This window comes from Triticum aestivum, chromosome 1A (genome assembly GCF_018294505.1).
Source record: "Triticum aestivum cultivar Chinese Spring chromosome 1A, IWGSC CS RefSeq v2.1, whole genome shotgun sequence".
Classification (NCBI taxonomy): Eukaryota; Viridiplantae; Streptophyta; class Magnoliopsida; order Poales; family Poaceae; genus Triticum; species Triticum aestivum.
Genome location: NC_057794.1, coordinates 477,333,250 through 477,343,304, shown reverse-complemented (window position 1 = coordinate 477,343,304; position 10,055 = coordinate 477,333,250). Strand labels below are relative to the sequence as shown.

Here is a 10,055-nt window from a genome sequence, read left to right as displayed (position 1 = left end):
CCCCATCTGTTGTCCGTTAGCCACTTCTTTTTTGCCGAGTTGTATTGTTTGACTCTCAGCAAACTCTTTGCCGAGTGCCCGTGTCCTCGCTCCCGGCAAATTCCTGTTTTTCTGAGAGGTGTACGCCAGGTGGCTTTTGCGAGTCCAGCACTCGACAAAGGCTTTGCCGGCGGGGATAGGCCCTTTGCTGAGTGTCCGTGGCACTCGGTGTATAACTCAATTCCAGTAGTGATGGAGGTCTTTATTTTGAAAAGTTCAAAATTTTGTACCTTTAAGTTTAAGAAAATTCTGAAAAAATATACAAGTATGCAAGGATTTAATGTATATGTGTGTCTAATTTTATGATGAAATATCTTGAATTGCAAGCCGCACTTTTTTTATGAACTATGAGGATCAAGAATACATGTGCTGAAAAGCTATTTTTTGTGTAGCTCTCATTTTAAAGTATTGCATCATGATAATTTGCACATATATATGCTATGTCTTTAATTATGTGTATATTTTAAAATTTCAAGTACGAATTTAAATTTTGCAATATTAAAGTCGTTGTGTTTGCGGAGCTCGGCCTTCGTTTGGCATTTTCGGTCGGATTGGAACCGAAGACTCCAGGTGACCACCGAGCGAGCCAACGAGAGAGGAGTGAAGCCATGGCGACGACGTGGCCGGCGCGGAGCGGACCGCACTTGCCGCTGGAAGAGGCGGCGCGGGTGAAGGCCCAGGCGCGCAGGCGCTTCGATAGCGTCGCCCTGAGATGCCCGGTCAAGGCGCCACGCAGCGACCCATCCTACGGTGGCGCGGGCTGTGTGGAGGGTCGAGGTGGCCACTGGAGATGACCCGCCGGGGGTCCGCAGGCTCCGCGATCTCGAGGCCAAGCCCCAGGTTGACGCCTTCTTCTCTTTTTTCCCGGAATTCAAATTTCTGATGTTTGATTGACTGTTGAATCGATCGATGTAAGCGTGTTGCGTTCTCGTGCACAGAAGCAGGTGCTGGACGGAGGGGATGTGAACGGGAAAGAGTAGTGGAGACGCGGTATTATGATGGGATCAACATCATCGACAGGCAGCATCGAAAAGAGAAAACAAGTATAGAAACCCCGGAAACGGATACTACCGGAAACAAACATAGAGCGAATACAAAGGGGACCCGGAAACAGAAGTGGTCGTTTACCGGAAGTTAAAATCCCCTTGAACCATAGAAAAATACACACAACACAAACAAATTTAAAGAATTGTTATCATGGCTACAAAATAATATGATTACGTCGGCAACTTAGCGTAGTATTCTAGGAGTGCTGGACAATTGCGTGTAGGGTCTAGTTGAGTACGTATGTGGTAGTAGAAGTTGGGCCTCAGACTATCTATTCTGCTCATTCTCGTCAATGTGTCATTGTGTGTTGTTTGGTGGTTGGGCTACAACGCAGCCATAGGCCTATAGTAAAAACAAAAATTCCGTATTCACGGAAACGGAAAGTTCCATTTCCACGTCTATTCCACCAGAAATCACGGTTTCATTTTTGTTTTCGTTTCCGCATAAAAAATTCCATTTCCATTTCCGTTTTGCAAATTTCCATTTCTGTTCTCACATTTCCTCTCCGTTTCATTTTTCTCCGGAAAAGCGGAAAGTTTTCACTTCATTTTCATCCCTAATATGACATAAATTGAAGGTTCCATACCTCGTCCTTTTTAAAACCTATCAACTAAAAGTGACATTGGTTCTAGAAATAATGGTGGAGTTGCAATTCCTGGAAATAATGCGCATAAGTCTGCCAATTTACAACATACTGCCAGAATAAAGAATGTAGACCATGGCATGGATGGCATCACAACAAATGAAGCTTATGGAACATGCAAACGGGAAGGAAGAGAAAGTTGTTAACCCGGCAAATTTCTTTAATCAGTTTAATAAGAACCAGTGCACAAACTCTATGTCCCTGCAACCCCATGAATTCATAAGTGGATTCCATAACAACTTGCTTACCCTTGAGTTATCAAAACCTTAATAATTATGTATATTCCAAACTAAAATATTATTGATGGATTTATATGTGAAGCAAGTTCTCATTTTTGCATTTATACTAGGTAGACCTTCCGTGCAACTTAAATTTGAATGAAAGAAGTACTGTAACACGTTAAATTCCAAACTTTTATTTTCTATATTGCTTGTGCAAAATGCCTCATAAAATCTCAAGATCACTATAAGTTTGATTATGCCTGGTGTTGTAAAGTTTTGATACTAAATGTGAACTTCCACAATAGCACTAACAGGTTCTAAAATGTGCATACACATACAAGTTCAGCTTATAGTTCTCAGTGAATTGACCAAAATTAAAGTGAAAGTCCTTCCCAAGATCAAACCAGAAGGTGCAGTACCGAACAAACTTCAAATAACCAAAAGGTGCTATAACTTGTAACTCTATTACTATCAGCCAAAGTAGTAAATTAGCGAGCTTCGATTCTACAATTAGAATATCAGCTAACAACATCATCATCTGTGCGTGGTATGTTCATATTAGTAAATACCAATAATGAACTATGTACTAATTTGCGTACATTGCCATTATTAGTTACGAGTAAGGCAATAAAGAACGAAAATTACTAAGGATTATATTCAGTTATTTAGTTGTACATATATGACAAACATGCAACATTTAAAACTTCCCTACTGCAAAGCTGTTGTGGCTACACTAAGCTAACTAAATGCTGCGTCGCTGGAATTACAGCTACATGGAGCTCAAACTTTGCCCTAGAACTGGAGACGCAAAACTCGGATAAATACACAACCACCTTCAGCATGGACAAGAATCATAGCTACAAAAGCTCAGATCCCTCGGGAACAACTAGTAAAACGGCAGAATTCGTCGGCATGATTCGAATCCAAACACTCCCTAGCTAGCCGGCGACGGGCAAATCCGCCCACAGAAGGTGGGGCTCCGGATGTAGAGCATGGGGAATTCAGTCAAACTGACAGAAAATGAGGTTCTGCAAAATTTGTTGAGGGTAATAGACAACAAAACACCTGCCAAGCTGAGCATCCGTTGAATTGAACCCCTGGCTATTGCCAAAATAAATTGCTATTAGTACTCGGCCGTGCAACAACGAAGTGCTTTTGTTTGTGGAAAACGAAGATTTTTCTTCATAGCAAAGCAGCAGCCGGGGCGGATCTAGAAAGCGAGCAGAATCTGAGGATGTTGGTCTGGGACTAAGCAATCAACCCACCGGAGTACTGGAAGCTGCTCGTACCTCGCCGGCCACTGCCCGAAATTGAGCAAAAATGTTGGATAGAACCATGGTGCAGCCGCACCTACGCTCAAAGCCACACATCTGTTGGGCCCCATCCTTGGGATTTGTGCCTAATGGCCAAGGTAAAACATGGCGGGAATGGTCAAAAGATAGTTAGCAGGCCTATAGATTCTAATAAGATCTACTGCATGCTAGAATAAAATAATCGCTAAAATAATCAAGTTTGGTCCATACACTTTCTTTATTGCTTCGTGATGCACAATGGCTATGGGCCCATACTTGCATGGATGCCTGAACAATCGCTGCAGATAGTATATCAAGCTAAATCAGTTTTTGAATGTTTCAATTAGACAAATTTCTATGCATCAGAGCAAAGAAAAAAAGGCAGCAATAGTTTCCAGAGAGAATCAAAACTTGAGCATGGTAATGTAGCTGCTACTGTTGCTATTCTTCTGTTTTCCGTTTTTTTTTCATTTTTCTTCTTTTTGTTTGTTTATTTTCCTTTATTTTTTCTTTTCTGTTATGTTTTTTTTTCGTGCATACATATCACCCTGAGCTACATTATTATTGAGAAGCCTGAACATGACTCTTTTTAAATTTTCTTTCTTGGGCTTGTGAGCTATAGTGTTATTGGAAGGCGTGCCACATTGGAAGTCTAGCCTGAGAAGGCCTGCAAGCAATATGAAAAAAACTCACTGTTTGAATGCCAACGTAAATGATGGGTTAACTTAAAGAGTACTGAATCACAAAAATTTGAATGCTAATAGGGCCCATATCCCATGGGAGGTATACTACATCCAAGGGTGTTGACCGTAGGTGCGGCCGAGCCGTGGTCCTAAAACTCAGCTCTCGAAATTGAGGAAGGAGGTATGGGCGAAGCCGCTGAAGTTCCAGGGCATGGAGGAGGAAGACTCCCTCTAGGGCGGTGGCGGTTTGGGGGTGGACTTCTGGCATGTTGTTTGGTGTGGGGAGGGAGGGAGGAGGAGGGAGATTATACAAGTGGTGGAAGGAGATACGATGGAGGCGACGATCTAGATTCCAGGGGAGACATCACATAATTTCTATGATGTGCATGGGTATTTTCATGGGAGCTAGGATCCCAATATTGCGAGCTCGTCCCCCCTCCATTGCTGCCTTGCTAATTCATGTGACTTTCGTTTAATCTTCACTTGACTCGATTGTGTGTACAACACACTTGTCTAACCATAAGGAAGTTTTATACAGGACGGAAGTGTGGAAAAATCACCACGACAAGAGGCAGCAAGATTGCATGACGGTGGATTTGTAGAAGAGAATTTTTGGTGTTTGGGAGAAGTGCATTTAGCACTTTAATTTTGGGAGAAGTGTCATCACCGGATCTAGAAATAGAAAGTGCATCTACCACTTTAATTTTGGGAGCAGTGCAATGTATTATTTCTTGCCCATAAGAACTTCTAGAAGTGCCATCATAAGCAACATATATATCCCTCAGGTGATACATATATGTCCCATCATATGCATGACCGTCCAAGAATCTTTTAGCTAGCTAGCTCGGGCTTACTCAGTTGCTGCTACCTATGCTTATCACCAAACAACGACGTGACATTCCCCTGACATCTTATTTAGGACGGTAGCACTATGAATGAATGCCCAACCGGTGCCATTTAAAATTAAAATTGATGGAGGGAGCATGTCTTGTGCTTAATTGATGAGACACATATTTGTGCTTGCCTGTAACCTTGCACCTACTGGCAACTTTCACATGGTTGTGACTTGTGAGAAATTGCTGAACCGAGAAGTTTAAATGGGAGCAGGTAGCAGGTTCCCTCGGTTGTGATGTCTGAACTCTGAAGTCTGAACCTTGTGGGTGCAGCTGTCTGTCCATGCTTCCTCCATGCCGCATCATCTGGATTGCACGAATGAAACGCCACTTTCAGATTAAGTGGGCTATCAGTCCAATATAACTTTCCCAACCAGATAGAGTGCATGGAGGGAGAGATGCGAGAATTCCTAGCTATGGAAGTGCGACAGTTTGTGCTTCGTTAATGAGCGCATGTTCTTTCTTCATGAGTTACATGGTTGCCTACTACTTTTCCAATTTGCCATTTATCGATCACTAGCAACCTGAGATCAACATTTTCTTTCCAACCAGGCTCACACCCCTTTTCATTAATTGCTTAACAGAAATATTCAGTACATCCATCCAGGTATTACAACTAACCAGAAGAGAAGGGGCGGGAAAGGGGATAGGCAAGTTGGAGCATTAGTAGGAAACCCGCTGCAGATGCTCGCTATCGAAAGATCTACCACCGGGCAAAAACCTACTAACACCACACTAACATCAGTGCCAAATTAACAAGATACTAGGGGACAAAGCACACCACACTAACATCAGTACTAGTTTTCTCACTGTTCAACATTTTGTATTGCCTCGTTATGTGCAACAGCATTGTTATTCATTTTTTACATGTATGTACATCAACATGGTTATTTGGGTCATCTATATCTTTTGAGTAATTTCTTGAAAAATAAAATCGTAGCAACAACAAGATAGAGATAGTTATGTGAAAGCATGTGTAATCTTTCTTTTTTTAGAGAACAAGAATTTTTCTTCTAAGAACGCAAAAGTATCCTTTTTGCATGAATAAATATCATGAACACACATACAAACTTCGATGTACCATGCGTGCACTATAGCCATTCTATAAATAAATATCCAAAAATATACTAATTGGTTTATTTGCATGGGACAACAAGGAGGGGAATCAGCATTGGGGCACTGCTTGGGCCCACATAGACTTAGAAAAGAAAGGGCATAGCCCTGGTCCCCGATACTGTTCTAGAATTAGCTTAATCTTTTAAGTTTGAGTGATAAGCTGGCTTGTATCCCCAATGAAGTAGTATTAATCGGATGGCACCGAGTGTGGGTGCGGGTGGACTATGGTTCAGAATCACACCTCTCCTGCAGTAACCCAGGCGCCACGCATGCAAATAATTTTATCTAAACAGGGTATCATGAATTCATGATAAGACAATAATAAGTAATAACCGCAAACATCATTTAAATAAATAGCTTGTTTGAACATGTTCAAAGTCAATACAAACTAAAATACTCCAAACACAGTAGCTTATGGGACGAAACATAAAATAAGGTTTGCTGGTTGGATAGGGTAACTTCTCACTGGACCAAACACGAAGTATTTTCAAAACTACCACTCAAAAAGATAATTTGCATCCAAATTCGTAGCGTCGTTCCGTGGTGAAATGAAACCGAGCACCACTTGAAGCCCTCTTCTCCAGCTGAAGCTTGCGAGGCTGTTTTGCCAAGAAGTCCTCATCGTCGGTCTAGACCACAAGTGTCATCGACTCTATTGGTTCAGCATTGAGGGCGTGACAAAATCAACGTCAGGTTTTCTGCCGGAATAATAATTCAACACCATAATTTTCAGACGGATGTCAAGACTTTTGAGCAGATCGCGGTATTTACGACGCCATGCATTATTGTTCTTCCTTGAGGTGTTGCGCTGGAAAGAACATCAGCAAACAACAACTTCAGCAAAACAAGTAGATCAAATGAGCAGCCAAACACAAGGTATTATTGTCAGTGAACAATTAATTCACCTGAATGTACAACTTCTTCAAGCACGGAAACCTTCTTATCAGTCCAATAACCATATCCAAACTAAGAGTGGGCATACTGAGGGCCAAACACTTGATTGTGCGCGATCCCTTCATCAAAGATGAAAGCCAACATTAGACAATATACATGTGCAAATTATATGCTAAAAACGTGTGTGCACATTGCACACAGAAGGCTGGAGTTACCTTAATATCTGTAGAACCAAAGACGAGCCTGGTGGAGTTGGTACAGCCTAAGGTCTCCAACTTAGGCGCGAAGAGCACTGACACACGCAAATCCTGTTTCTGATTAAGATGGAATAGTCTTTCAAGACAAGGTAATTGCTGACTGTAACGCTTCTGAGGACAAGTGAATTGATCCGGAGGCAACGAGGTCCACTGCACCGAGAAATTAGCAAGCACTCCAGAGAAGAGCAGCCGGCAATCATGCTGTGGAGTGTGCACTCCGAGGTGCTGCTACGAACAATTTCGAGCCGCTGAAGCCGGGGAAAATGAAATCTTTGGACGGTGGCATCCGGGAGGCTGCACTTTTCAATGCAGAAAACACGGAGGGTGTCTGAGAAGCGGAAGACTAATTCCGGCAGCGGCTCCCCTCTCCAGCTGTTAAGCTTAAGCTCCTCGAGCCTAGCCAGAGCGGTGGACAGGAGACATGCCTCCACGGCATCTATGTCGCTTATGGTGTGCAACAGCTCCGTAGTGCAGAAGCGGCGGCCGGGGCCTTGGTGGGCGTTAATGATGCGATGCATGAGAGAAGGGAGTTCGTGCCATGTACGGGCGAGGTGACGGCAGTCGAGGTTCAGTTGCTCCACCGAGACACGAGGATCCGGGTGCGAGCCCCTTGCTTGGTGGGGAGGAGGGAGATTATCTCGCCGAGGATCGCATCGGGGAGGCTGCTGAGGCGGTCGAGATCTTGCCCATCTTCGCCGGATCCGCCTCCGTCGTCCTCGCCCATTCCGGGATCGGCCACCGCTCCCGCCGGCGCCGGTGCCAGATGGCCCTCGAGCGCGGCAACTTCCCTATTCCTCGTAATAGTCGTGCTAGCGCCGCCAGCCTCCATCTCCTTCGGGTTTGGCCGGTGCAGAATTAGGGTTGGTGGGTGGAGCAAGAGATCACGAGAGCCGGAGAGAGCTGTGGTGGGTTGTGTCTAGGGAGAGTGTGTTTCTGACTTTCTGTGCTGGTTTGACACCGTATAAAGAGCACGGTTTTTTGTAGGACAGGCTACGCGGCACCCTATATCGTAACCGTTCAAGCTGGACCGAGACGCATATGGATATGTGCTAAGATTTAGAAAACAGCAGCTGCTGCAGGGCTCTCAACGCTTAATACTCTGTTGAGATGTCATGTTTTCGTCAGACTAGACCCGCTGCAGGCTTTTGTCACATGCATGCCCACATGGCCCTCTCTCTCTCCATCCTTTCTCACATGCATGCACAGAGGGCCCTCTCTCTCTCCACTCTTTCTGACACGCACAATTCTCGGACAAAGCTTGCACAGCATAATCTCTCACAAGCTCTCTCTCCTTGCTCTTTGTCATATGCATGCACCTCTCTCTACATGATTTCTCTCTTTAGGACTCTCGCACGCATTCACAACATCACGAGCTCTCCCTCACTAAAAATAATCACAAAAGGTACTCTCACACTAATAGGTATGGCCGGCAAAAGTCAAAGCTCGACTACATGTACTCTTTATAGGTCATTTTCTTGTAGTTGTTTTGACTCGGTTCTTGCTGGTTCCTCACCACAATAGTGTCACATGTGCGTGCTTTTAGTGCTCGTCGAGTAAAGAAAAAGGAGAGAGACTGTGTGTCTTCCATGTCAGCAGAGACAGTGTGCTGCAGTGCATGCAGATGGAGTAAAATAAATAGGAGAGAGTGTGTCTTGCATGCAAATGCCGTGAGAGAGACACAGAGTGAGTTTGTGCTGCATGCAAATATCTGCAGAGAGGGAGGGAGGCGGGTGGAACAGAGGAGGGTGGACCCCGGGACCGAACATCAACGGAGACCAGGCAGTGACACGACTGGGACAGAGCTGGTTGCACGCAAGACCTAGGAGGGAATCTTGCTACTGTTCAGCAGGCCTGCCTTTTCAGACTAAACGCTCTGTGGCTACAGAGATACTACTGCTGATGCTAGCACTAGCACACATCTCCATATTATGGCCAACGGCACAGATAAGGTGTACCATGTAGGACGAGCTACAAAGAAACTTTGTGTCGTATAAATAGGAAACTGTCCTATCTGTCTAGCTGGTTGGACGGCGTAGATATTGTTCAATGTGTCGATTTAACGTTGGTTCTTGATCCTATAAAATCTCACTCCCTGTCCCTTCGGGGACATTCAATAAAATCTCACTCCCTCAGCCAATTTACCCTAATTCTCCACCACCCCACCGGCCCTCCCCCTCCAGCCCTCCCCAACCTCCATGCTTTCCGTTAAAAAGGAACTTCCGTTCATCTTCATTCTCCAGCACTACACCACCAGGCTCGATCTGCAGCGACTGACGGGACAGGAAGAGGACGCACGTTTAGTGAGCAGCGCGCTGGCAACATGCACTCGGCAACCGCAGGTCAATTGTGCCACCACCTCGCCCGCTGCTCCTTGCCGGCGTCGACAATCGCAACTTTGTAGAAGAGAGTTTTGGCAGAGGCGATATTATGAGAAGGATCATGAGAAGGGGTCAATAGCTCATGTGCGACACATTTGAGGTGAAATGGAAAGAGTGCGATGTGGTTGACGAAAATACCCAAATAGCCAAGGCCCACTCAGGCGATTAAAATGGTCATCAACGGGACTGAGGTTATGTTTAAGACATGTGGGTCCCACTTAACAGTGCATCTAGTTACGACCCCACTTGGCAGTGCAGCAGGTGAGACGTGTCCATGTGCCTGTCTGAATCAGGTGAGACGTGACCCGTTGCTCCCTCCTCTTCGTTCTCGGCGGCGAGCCAGCGACGGCGCCGGAGCTTTTTTTCTCGGTAACCGCAGCGGCGGAGCTTTCATTCTCGGCGACGACGGCGGCTGTGGTGAGTGAATCCAGAACCCTTTTCCTGCTCCTCTCCTTGTCGAGTTAGATCTCACCGCATAGCATCTGTTTCCCTCTGTTTTTAGTCGATTTGATTCAGATTTGGGTGCGGGGGAGGGAGGCTGACCGCGATGGAGCCGCCAGAGACAACAAGGTCGACTAGGTATGTGCATCCT

General features: G+C 45.1%; 1 long non-coding RNA gene and 1 pseudogene across 1 annotated transcript; one reads left to right on the top strand and one right to left on the bottom strand.

Moving 5' to 3' along the window:
- Positions 1-647: 647 nt before the first annotated feature.
- Positions 648-1,320, top strand: LOC123188923 (uncharacterized; annotated as a pseudogene).
- A 4,977-nt stretch (positions 1,321-6,297) lies between these two features.
- On the bottom strand, positions 6,298-7,997 carry LOC123151895 (uncharacterized). Its single transcript, XR_006475921.1, has 3 exons — positions 7,044-7,997; positions 6,840-6,947; positions 6,298-6,742 (listed from the first exon to the last, which is right to left on the bottom strand). It is a non-coding gene; the product is annotated as an uncharacterized lncRNA (long non-coding RNA).
- Positions 7,998-10,055: the final 2,058 nt, after the last annotated feature.